This window comes from Populus euphratica, unplaced genomic scaffold, assembly GCF_000495115.2.
Source record: "Populus euphratica unplaced genomic scaffold, PopEup_1.0 scaffold438.1, whole genome shotgun sequence".
NCBI classification, from domain to species: Eukaryota; Viridiplantae; Streptophyta; class Magnoliopsida; order Malpighiales; family Salicaceae; genus Populus; species Populus euphratica.
In genome coordinates this window covers 207,134-220,566 of record NW_011500097.1, presented here as the reverse complement: position 1 = coordinate 220,566, position 13,433 = coordinate 207,134, and positions in this window count along the sequence as shown.

Here is a 13,433-nt window from a genome sequence, read left to right as displayed (position 1 = left end):
GCAAAGTATTAAAAGTGAACATGATAACAAATACAAAACATGTTAGGATCAAACATTAAAGTCCATGTTGAGTTTATATTATACTTATTCTTACACTATTAGTGTAACCTTTTCACTTTAATATAATAGACTTAGCTAAATATAATGAAGAAGAGGAACATAAATAAATAAGATAAGAACATAAATAAGATAAAAGTTAGCTAAATAAAAAAAATAAAATGAAAAGTATAAACAAGAGATTAATGAAAACAAAATTTAAGTATGAAAAACAAGTATTAGAATATAAAAATTGTATGCAAATGGTGCTTCCAACATAAGTGGAAGTGGAGTTGGAATACTATTTATTAGTCTTGAAGAACAAGTATTAAAATATAGTATTTGTGGTAAGTTCCCTACTACCAATAATATAGTAGAATATGAAGCTCTTCTTGTTGGACTATGTCTTGTAGAAGCTTTGAATGCCTATCCTTTCTAAGCTCACAGTGATTCTCGGTTAGTGGTTAGTTAATGCCAAAGAACAAGTGAAGCAAGAGAACCCATTATGCTATCATATCTTCAAAAAGTCATGTCTTATCTTAACATTGAGCACAAAACATTTCATTCATTTGTATTCCTAGATAAGACAGTTAACGAGAAGACCTCGTTTTTAAATTAGCAAGTTCTAATTTTATGGAATTTCTTGTCAATGTTTAGGTAAAAGTCTCAGAGAACCTAATATTGGTAAAGATGATCGAGTAGTTGCTCTCCTCAGTATAACAAAAAGATCTCTATTAGAAAGTATTTGTTGATAAAAGAGCTACCCTCAAACAGAAATGAAGTCATTCATTTAATAGGGCGAGCATTAAGATATTATATAATTAACAAGGTCTTATCAGAAGATCTATCTCGGCTCTTTACTGAAATGTTTTTCCCTAAAGGAGAGCTTTTATATTTTACAAAAAAATACATGAAGGCATATATGGTCTACATACAGACTCCATAGCTCTTGCATCTCAAACAACACGGGCAAAATTTTATTGGTCAACTATACTCTAAGATGTCATAAGCCTAGTAAAGAGGTGTGACAAGTGTTAAAGATTTACTTTAGTTCCTCAATAATGATCTGTATAAATGATAGTTATAACTTCCCCTTGGCCATTTGCATAATAGGAAATGGATAATCTAGATCCATTCTCTAAGGCCATCGACATGAGATAATTTGTCCTAGTAATCATGGACTATTTTACCAAGTAAGTTAAAATAAAAGCTTTAGCAAAGATAACCACCAAAAATTTTTTTTTTCTTTTAGAAAAATATAATATGTCACTTTAGGCTACCTAGAATTTTGATCACTAATAATGAAATGTAATTTGACAATCACAAGATGAGAGAATATTGTTAGAGGCTTCATATAGATCATCATTTCTCTTCAGTATCACACCCTTAGATAAATAGTCAAGCTGAGTTGACTGATATAATTATGCTTAATGGACTTAAAAAAAAGATAAACAAAGTCAAGTCATAATGAGCAAAATTGTTGAGTGAAATCTTATAGGCCTGCATAACAACTCAAAAAACATCTATTGGTGAAACATTATTTCTTCTCACATATAGGACAAAAGCTATGATCCTTGCTGAAATCAGATGTCCAAGCTATCGAGTTGTTCATTATACCTCATAAGGCAATGAATAAGGTCTTAAGACTAACCTCGACTTCCTAAAAGAGTCACTTCTAATAGTTATAGTTAGGAATGAAGTCTATAAGCTTAGAACTACTCAATATCACAACACCAAGGTCAAGAATAGAAGATTTAAATTTAGAGACCTCGTACTTAGAAAATTAGAGGTCATGGGACATAGAGAGAGTAGAGGTAAAATATCTTCAAAATGGGATGATCCTTTTAAAGTTATGCCAATAGTTACTATTTACAGGATATGAAAGGAAATAATCTCTCTCACACCTATCATTCAGACCATCTAAAAATATATCATAATGAATAGGAATGTGTATTTTCATATATGGATATTTTCATTTCTTTATCATTATGTATGGCCTCCAAAATCCTAAGAGATGGTATGTGTTCTCTTCATAGGCACTCTCAAAGGGATGAACATGGTCTCTCTGCATGATATTACTATTTAGCTTCCTTCATAACCCTTTTCTCTTCAACCCAACTACTATTAGAGTGGGCACACATCATAAATATCTAAAAAAAGATAATATAAGTTATCTTTCAGAATAGCATAGAACAAAATTAAATTAAATTAAATTTCTATCTTACCTGAAAAGTCATATGTCTGATAATGGTCAGATGACACTAAAAGCTGGGGTGAATCATTCCTTTTATATCTTAAGGAAAGGTGAGGAGTTTTTCCAATGTTTTCATCATGTCCAACCCACCAGGTCCCAGCGTGGACCTCCCCTGAAGAATAATCTCTATTATCCATTTTTTCTCTTCACTTAAGGTGGGGAAATGAATGGAGGCGAGGTCCGGTTTGAGATTGAAGAATATATCCTCTATATTATATGGTAGAGGAGTTTAACTAAAAGACCTAAGAAATAAGTAAACTACATTTGTAAGAGTAGGACGACTATATAAGAGGGAAATAATCTTCACATCAAAATCTAAATAGATAGAGACTTTCATTCCTTTCCAATGAGAAGTGACCGCTGGAATGACTAAGTTGCAGTTGGCACCTCAGGACCTTCTGATAGGGGACAGCGAAACCCTTTGTTGCCTCTTGATAAACCTCATCAACAAAAAGATTAGTTATATATATATATATATATATACCTCAACAAAAAGATTAGTTATATATATATCTTCAAGAACATCCTCAGCTTAGACTTAGATTGTTGAAATCTTCTCATTGTTAATTTAAATAGAAGACCTTAACATTTCATCTACACTTTAATGATTGGTTTTCTTCAAAAGAAGATTTGTCATTAGAAGAGGGCATAGAAACATGATTAAGTATAAACGGGGTAAACCCACTGCATTCGGATCTAGTGGTCCCAAGTAAAGACCCTGCATAAATAAATAGTTAAGGAATGAAAGGTATTGAAATAATATAAAAAAAACATATGAAAGTAAAATTACTTGAAACGTCATATAGCCCTTTAGGCATACAATTAATGTCATATTCAGTATAAAGGTTATCCAACCTAATACAAACCCTCTTTTTTTTTAGGCCCAAGAATGATTTTTCATTTACACCTGCTAGGGATGTCATACTTAGATATCATAGTGAATGATTAAAATTTCATCTTCACTTTAATGATTGATTTTCTTCAAAAAAAAGAGTTGTCATTAGAAGAGGGCATATAAACGTGATTAAGCATAAATGGGGTAGACCCACTGCATTCGGATCCAGTGGTCCCAAGTAAAGACCCTGCATAAATAAACAGTTAAGGAATGAAAGGTATTGAAATAATAAAAAAATATATATGAAAGTAAAATTACCTGAAACATCATATAGCCCTTTAGGCATACAATTGATGTCATATTCAATATGGAGGTTATCCAACCTAGTACAAAACCCTCTCCTTTTTTGGGCCTAAGAATGATTTTTTATTTACACCGACTAGGGGCATCACACCTAGATATCGTGGTGAATGATTAAAAATTTATCTTGGAAAAAGAACGGATATATGGTATCTTGTTCTTTAATAGAACGATCTTATTTAAGGAGTAGTCATCTGGTATTATGGTCATTAGAAACCCTAACTAGTCAACAGAGATTCTTTGGCACAAGACTGGTTACGTGAAAAGAAAGATGTTACCACCCCTTAAGCGTTTTACCTGAGATAAACTGCATTACTGGTTTTGTCTTAAATTGCTACAATTTTGTTTTCCTCTTCTTTTTTTTTTTACAATGTCCTTGACTCTAACATTAATAAATATTCACCTACGAATATTTCCAACCATATTGTTGGTAAATATTGCATAACCTAAAACATATAGTACTCCTGACTCTAGCGTCAGTGAATATTCAACTATAATTACTTATCACTCTAGCATTGGTAAATATTACATAGTGAAAAAGAAAACATATGGTATTCCTAACTTTAGCTTAGTGAATAAACCAATAAAATGAATTTAAATAAATGCATATATACATAAATTTATCTTTTTAGAGGGGGTTGGGTCTGACCCACCGAGTCCAACTTGGTCACTAACCTGTAACATGGCCAAGTAGCAGGCATTTGTTAACACACGCCTACTACAAAACCAAATGAATTATAATTCACTACTATAATAGCAAGTGAATTATAATTCACAACTATTGTAGCAAGTGAATTATAATGCAAAAACAAAGGAAGGCAAAGAACTTACCTGATACTGGTTATAGAGACGCTGGTGAAAAAAGACTGACTGGCTACTTTCTCCTCCTTTTTTGTTTCTTCTTGTTTAACAATGTTATTCCCTTCTCCCAGTTCGTCATATGCTTTCTTTGTTCTCCTTCACATTCGTCTATTCAGGGAGGGGTGGTGTAACCGGAGACGAGGATAATGGAGATGAAAACATACGTAATGCTGCTAGCCTAACAGACACTCCCCCTATTTCTTTTTATCTTCATTTATTCTGGTCATTCTATTTTCTTAGTCTTTAGTCTTCATTTCATTACCCTGGTCTCTTGCTTCGTGTCCCTATGTTTATATATGTCTTGTCTTTACTGAGAAGATAAGGTTGTTGTTATGACGTGCATGCTCACGGTGCATAGTGGTGGTTATTGGATATTGATGGAGTTGGAGGAGGCACGCAGTGCTAGTTTGCTGAGAGGAAGCTTGCTACTAGGGAGCAGGAGTTTATGCGTTGTTCACAACTAATGCAGTTTTGCAAAAAAAATAGCTGATATAAGGAGAAGTTATTGTTGTGGGGGGCTGTCACAGGTTGGTGGCACCTCAGGACCTTCTGATAGGGGACAGCGAAACCCTTTGTTGCCTCTTGATAAACCTCCTCAACAAAAAGATTAGTTATATATATATCTTCAAGAACATCCTCAGCTTAGACTTAGATTGTTGAAATCTTCTCATTGTTAATTTAAATAGAAGACCTTAACATTTCATCTACACTTTAATGATTGATTTTCTTCAAAAGAAGATTTGTCATTAGAAGAGGGCATAGAAACATGATTAAGTATAAACGGGGTAAACCCACTGCATTCGGATCTAGTGGTCCCAAGTAAAGACCCTGCATAAATAAATAGTTAAGGAATGAAAGGTATTGAAATAATATAAAAAAAACATATGAAAGTAAAATTACTTGAAACGTCATATAGCCCTTTAGGCATACAATTAATGTCATATTCAGTATAAAGGTTATCCAACCTAATACAAACCCTCTCTTTTTTTAGGCCCAAGAATGATTTTTCATTTACACCTGCTAGGGATGTCATACTTAGATATCATAGTGAATGATTAAAATTTCATCTTCACTTTAATGATTGATTTTCTTCAAAAAAAAAAGAGTTGTCATTAGAAGAGGGCATATAAACGTGATTAAGCATAAATGGGGTAGACCCACTGCATTCGGATCCAGTGGTCCCAAGTAAAGACCCTGCATAAAGAAACAGTTAAGGAATGAAAGGTATTGAAATAATAAAAAAAAATATATGAAAGTAAAATTACCTGAAACATCATATAGGCCTTTAGGCATACAATTGATGTCATATTCAATATGGAGGTTATCCAACCTAGTACAAAACCCTCTCCTTTTTTGGGCCTAAGAATGATTTTTTATTTACACCGACTAGGGGCATCACACCTAGATATCGTGGTGAATGATTAAAAATTTATCTTGGAAAAAGAACGGATATATGGTATCTTGTTCTTTAATAGAACGATATTATTTAAGAAGTAGTTATCTGGTATTATGGTCATTAAAAACCCTAACTAGTCAACAGAGATTCTTTGGCACAAGACTAGTTACGTGAAAAGAAAGATGTTACCGCCCCTTAAGCGTTTTACCTGAGATAAACTGCATTACTGGTTTTGTCTTAAATTGCTACGAATTTTTTTCCCTCTTCTTTTTTTTTTACAATGTCCTTGACTCTAACATTAATAAATATTCACCTACAAATATTTTCAACCATATTGTTGGTAAATATTTCATAACCTAAAACATATAGTACTCCTGACTCTAGCGTCAGTGAATATTCAACTATAATTACTTATCACTCTAGCGTTGGTAAATATTACATAGTGAAAAAGAAAACATATGGTATTCCTAACTTTAGCTTAGTGAATAAACCAATAAAATAAATTTAAATAAATGCATATATACATAAATTTATCTTTTTAGAGGGGGTTGGGTCTGACCCACCGAGTCCAACTTGGTCACTAACCTGTAACATGGCCAAGTAGCAAGCATTTGTTAACATACGCCTACTACAAAACCAAATGAATTATAATTCACTACTATAATAGCAAGTGAATTATAATTCACAACTATTGTAGCAAGTGAATTATAATGCAAAAACAAAGGAAGGCAAAGAACTTACCTGATACTGGTTATAGAGACGCTGGTGAAAAAAGACTGACTGGCTACTTTCTCCTCCTTTTTTGTTTCTTCTTGTTCAACAATGTTATTCCCTTATCCCAGTTCGTCATATGCTTTCTTTGTTCTCCTTCACATTCGTCTATTCAGGGAGGGGTGGTGTAACCGGAGACGAGGATAATGGCGATGAAAACATACGTAATGCTGCTAGCCTAACAGACACTCCCCCTATTTCTTTTTATCTTCATTTATTCTGGTCATTCTATTTTCTTAGTCTTTAGTCTTCATTTCATTACCCTGGTCTCTTGCTTCGTGTCCCTATGTTTATATATGTCTTGTCTTTACTGAGAAGATAAGGTTGTTGTTATGACATGCATGCTCACGGTGCATAGTGGTGGTTATTGGATATTGATGGAGTTGGAGGAGGCACGCAGTGCTAGTTTGCTGAGAGGAAGCTTGCTACTAGGGAGCAGGAGTTTATGCGTTGTTCACAACTAATGCAGTTTTGCAAAAAATGGCTGATATAAGGAGAAGTTATTGTTGCGAGGGGCTGTCACAGGTTGGTCAAGATGGTGGCAATATTGGTCGAAAGGAAAAGAAAGGGGAGTGAGGGCTGCTGGTTTTGGTAGTGACCACGATGGACAGTGATATAAAGGATGGATCAAGGGGTCTGCTCTGGTTGAGGAAGATGGCCTTTCTTTTTATGTTCTACTTTTTTTATGTTTTTTTTTTAGTAATGTGTTTTTTTCTTGTAATGTCTTCCTCTGATTTTTGCTAATGTCTATCGTGGGATTTTTGTCCTCCCTACTAATTGTGTATGCAAACAGATTTATATTAATAGTACATGAGTCTCATTGCAAACGAGGAACAAAGTCTCAGATAAACTAATTATCTTCTCTGAATTTTGAAGTTGATTAAAAATCAAATTAAAAAATGGATAATTATTGTTATCTTAATGATAAGGATAAAATGACAAAAGCATATTGAAGTCCTTAGTTTTCACGCAAGGTGACAAATCACACTTTTCATTGAAATAAACCCCTAATATTTTAATTTTATATTTTAACCCTATAAAATTAGATTAAAAGTCAACGGGTCCAAAATTGAGTTATAACAAAGGTTATCCTTCAATAATGAGTATAGCTCTAAATTTGGATATATTAATCTTGAGGTCTACTAAGCCTGTATACCTTATTATTACTTATTGATCTCTCCTATTTTCTATCGAGAAGACTTTCTCCTCATGATATTTTTCATTAGTCCATGTTGTTTATTAATGAAAGTAAAAAAAAAAATCAAGGGATTAAGAGCCCCTTTTAATGCTACTAATCAAGGTATAACATTGTTTAAATACCATAACCGAAGACTCCTAATTTAAAATCCTTAATAATAAGAATAGAATAATCCATCCATTTGAATAGGACTAAAGTTACAGTACCTCAGAATATCCATTACAAATCCTTGTAAAGGAAATGAGTTTTCAAATTCGTATAGATATATGAGGATTGTAATGATAATATTTCCTCCACTATATCTAGTGGTGATCTAATAGATACGATCACCAACTTTAGGAATGACCACAATATAATCTCCTAGCTAACTAGCACTAGCCAAGGATACTTGGTCTCAAGTTACTGAACTCTGTTTGTCGTCCACATGAGTCTTAGGCAGTCTTAGTTGTCTTTTTAGGTTTGAAACCTCTTAGAGAATATCTTCATCTTTTCTTTTAGTGGAAGAAGGTTGGGCACCATCCCTCTATGATCTAGGGACAATTCTTATGCCTGAAGATCTTTGATGAGTGGTTTTAGTTTCAGGCCTGAAATGAAAATCACTTTTAAGGAATGCATTTCCTTTTCCCTTTCTATAGATCATAAGGGTAGAAGAAAGAAAAGACTAAAAAAGGTTTTATGAAAGCACAAAGAAAGAAGATCTAGTCTACCTAATCAATAAATTCCTCTATACTATCAAATTGCTCTTTTTTTGTAAAATATTGGAAGAACCTAAGTCAGGAGATCCTAGAAAAAAGTTAAAAAAATGTATAAGAAAAGAAGGAAGATAGGAATGGAAGATAGATAGCATCTCATTTATAACCCTATGAAGGCCAATAGCATACAATATTTGTTGCATGCCTTCAAGTGGTTTTTCTAAAAACTTTTTTTCATTTTTTTTCTAGAAATCATATTCAGTGAATATATTTCCTTTTCCTTTTCTAGGAGTCATAAGGGTAGAAGGAATATAATATTGAAGAAGGTCTTACAAAAGCATGAGAAAACAAGATCTAGTTTACCCAATCAATAAATTCCTCTCTACTATCAAATTGCTCTCTTTTGTAAAATATTGCAAGAACCTAAGTTAGGAAATTCTAGAAGAAAAAAAGGTTTAAAAAAAGTACAAAAAAAAAGGAAGATAGGAATGAAAGATAGATAGCATCTTATCTATAACACTATAAAGGCCAATAAATAACATGTAATATATATTGCATGCTTTCGAGTGGTTTTCCTTAAACCATTATTTTTTTCTTTCTAGAAATTACATTCAAGGGATATATTTTCTTTTCCTTTTCTAGAAGTCATAAGGGTAGAAGGAAAAAAAGATTGAAGAAGATTTTATGAAAGCATAAGGAAATAAGATCTAGTTTAGCTAGTTGATAAATTCCTCTCTGTTATCAAATTGCTCTCTTCTTATAAAATATTGGAAGAACCAAAGTTAAAAGATCTTGGAAAAAAGATTTAAGAAAAGTACAAGAAAAAAAAAGATAAGAATGCAAGACGGATGGCACCTCATCTATAACCCTAGAAAAGCTAATAGCCTACAATATTTATTGCATGTCATTGAATGGTCTTCCCAAAAACATTGTTATTTTTTCTAGAAATCATTTTAGATCTATAAAGTCATATCATATCTTTCTAAAAAAACAAGATGTCTACTAACCGATTGTCTTCCTCAAAATTTATTTAGCCTTTAATGCAAGATTACACATTAAAGGCTTGGATATGCACCTAATAAGTTAGTTTTTGGTTAAGATTTTTATTTATAAAAAATATTTTTAAATAAAATAGGTCTCACAAATATGTCAGAACCAAAGAATTTAGGCTTGACAGTCAACTAAATCCAAGGTAATGTGGGTATAGTGAATGCAAGATCCAAAGAACTTGGACTTGACAGTCATCCAAGTTCAAGAAAATATGGGTCTCGTGAACATATCAAACCCAAAAAACTTAGACTTGGCAGTTAACTAAGCCTAATATAACTTTGGTTTGGCAAACATGTCATATCCAAATAACTTAGACATTGCAGTCACCTAGACCTAAAATAATATGGATCTGACAAACACTCAAAGAACTTGGATTTTGCAATTAGCCAAACTCAATGTAACGTAGGTTTAGTGAATATGTCAAGCCTAAAGAACTTGAACTTTATAATCAGTCAAACCCAAGGTAATGTGGGTCTAACAAACATCTCAGACCAAAAAACTTGGACATTACATAGTTCTAAGGTTATAAGCCTAATCTTGGACGATCCTTTATAATATAAATATTAAAGACGTGATAAATTGTTATGTCTCTCCATCTAGAATAATCATTTATATTAAGGTAATATTATTTCTATATTTAAAGGTGTATACAAGGTCACCTACCTAATTAGTACTTAAAAATGCATTTTTATCTAGGTTTTATATCATCATTTTGTACTTAAAGTATCAATAACTTCTTAACTAAAACATATTTTATAATAACAAGTCTACTATTATAAGATACCTTTAATTTATGGTAAATGTTTATCCTAAATGTAGGCCTATCACATAAATAAAATGATTGATTGATGAGTTGAAATACTGAAATTAAAAAAACAGAAAGAGGGTAAAGTTTATAAAAGAGATGTTGGTTTAGTTCAAACTGGAACACTGTTCGGTAATTCTATCATAACTGAAGTTGTAGAACTTGGATTTAAGTCTACTTTATATGGATGAAAGGCTAAGATATAGGCATAAAACTTTCATGGGAAGGCAAGACTTAATTCTATTGTTTGGAAGTCCAAATCTTAACAACAACAAATAAGTCTGAATCTATCTTATAACCCAAATATTGTTCAGTGTTTAGCCCATATATCGAGTTCTCGAAGTCCAAATGACCTCGATGTTTTTCCTTGGAAAGTTGAGATTATTTTCTAGAACTTTCATGATTCAAGTTTGTCCAAATTCTGATGTGAATAGTGATATTTTGTTCAGACAAAAAGATAAGAATTGTCACCAAGTCAAGGTGTGGCCACCTACTTAACAATTAGTCAATAAAATAATTTTTCAATTTTAGCCTATAAAAGAAGGCATTTGGGAGGCATTTTTCATGCATTTAGGTGTCTTGGTTTTCATATCATGCTTTTTCTCTCTCTTTATTGTAATGCTTAAGTTTTGCTTATATTAATTTCTTGTTTATGCTTCTAGTTTCCTTTTCTTTACTTAGTTAACTTATATTTTATTTATGTTCTTATCTTATTTATTTATGTTTCTCTTCTTTCATTATGTTTAGTTAAGTTTATTATGTCAAGGTAAAAAGGTTACACTAATAGTGTAAGAATAAGTATAGTGTAAACTCAACATGGATTTTAATGTTTGATACTAACATATTTTGTATTTGTTATCTTGTTCACTCTTAATATTTTGCTTGTTAAATGGTTAATCTAGATTTATATTGTGTAACACTTGGTATAATAAATATTAGGCACTTTTATATCCCAACCGTATGGTATAATCGACACTTGTGCTATGAAAAAAAACTTGATTTGTTGTTAACATAGGTTATTATCATGAATACCTGACAACATTTACAAGTACAACATTATTCGAATAAGATAATTAATGTAATCATGTTAACCATTTATAATCCGATTGAAACTTTCTTTGTGTGTGATTTCTAATTGAGTAATAAAAAGAGTTTATGTTATACTTGTTTGAAATATCATTAGTGGATCTTTTAACACTAACATTTGTTTTATTGTTTAATATTCACATTAATCTTATATCTCAAAGTCCTCTTTAACTTCTTCTTCTTCTTTTTATTGTTATTGTTGTTATTGTGGTTTTTTTTTTATTGTTGTTGTTTATAATTTATATAATTAACCTTCATGTGGTTCGACCTTGGTTTTTTTGAGTTATTTATTATTTTGACACTCCTATATTTGGGAGAAAATATCAATCTTTCAATCGTGTCACTACCATATTTATTATCTCATTAATGATATGTAAGAGATAGTTGCCCCCTATTAATATCGTCAAAAACAGATAACTTTCCAGTCTTTCTTTTCTCAAAAAATAACAAGGTTCGGGGAGGTATAAATACCCTCTTAACCATCTAGGTAAAAAAGTTAATAACTTTTTTATCTCTTAAATAAAAAATACATAGATTTCATAGCATTAACTAACTTAAAATTCAAGAACAAATATTTTTATTCCTTGTATTTAAGGATTTTTTAAATCATGTATTGTCTTAAGTTATTTTATATTTTTCTCATAAATATACCGACTTTATCATCGAAGGGTTTTTAAGTCTTATTGATTGGGATTATTTTTGCACGTATTCAAGATTCTATTATTAGCCTGGAGTTTGTTAAATTAAAATAAAGGAATTTAAACACTTAAATATATTAATTATTCACTATCTCAAATACTAAATAACCTTATAATAATATATATTGAATTTTAAAATATCATCACCTATAACTGAAACTTGGTAAGTGTTAATTAACTACTTCCGAAAAGTTATTGGCAAGAATTTATAGGTGTCAACCTATCTTGGTGTAGGGGTGAGCATCAATTCAAATTCAAAGTGTGGTTTGGATTAAAAAGATTTAACAAAATTAAAAAAATATATATATTTTAAATCTAATTAAATTAAAAAAATAAAAATTGATCGGATCAATTTGATTTGTATTAGTTTTACTTTTGTTAAAGCTAAATAAATCTAAATGAGCAAAAAAAAAATAGACTTGATTTTTTTTAGATAAAAAATAAGTTGTTTGGTTCAATTTGATGATTTATATTATCAACTTTTTCGGTTTGATTTTATGTAAATTTTTAGAATGTAAAACCAAACGAAATTGTTTTTTTTTCTTCTAATCAAACTATCCAACAAATTTAATTTTATTAGTTTTTTCAGTTTTTCAAATCAATTATAGATATTCAAGATAATCTAGTTATTTTTCCATGTTTGGGGGATCAGTGTTTAGCCAATAAATCTGTATTTCCGAGTCTTTGTTCTCCAAGGTATTTCAGTCCCTATGGTTTTTTCAGAAACTATATATTTAACCCCTTGTATGTTTTTATATCCCTTCATAATTTATTCTTTCCATGTTCCATTTTAATTTATTTTGTTTTATTTTAAGAAATAGGAAAAGAAAAGAAAGTAGATGAAATGGAAAGGTTGGTGAGAAAATAAAATATTTTTTTGAAATAAATACTACTAAATTAAGTTTATTAATTTATTATTTTTTACACTGCATAAATTAAATATTGAGTTTTTTTTTTAATACATGTGAACTAAGATATAATTAACTCCTAAGGCATAAAAACACCATCTCCCCATCGCTCTTATTCATATTGTTTTTTGCCCCCTTCTTATCAAACAAGTTAAATTCATTCTTAAAAAGAGTAAGAGAAGAAAAGCTAATTAGTGTTGTTATAATTAACTCCTAAGGCATAATCAGTGTTATTACAAACAAATACAGATGGCTGTCCTTTCTCCTATCATGATATCAGTATTGGGCCAAATTGATAGGCTTTGTAGTTCAAAGACCAAATCTAAAACTTCAAATAATATGAAGGACTAAAGAAGATAAAGACAAGCAGAAGAACATTTAGTTGATGACATAAAAAGCGACACCTATGATGGGATACAATGATGTTAAGTAAGAAATCAACTTAATTATATATATATATATATATATATATATATATATATA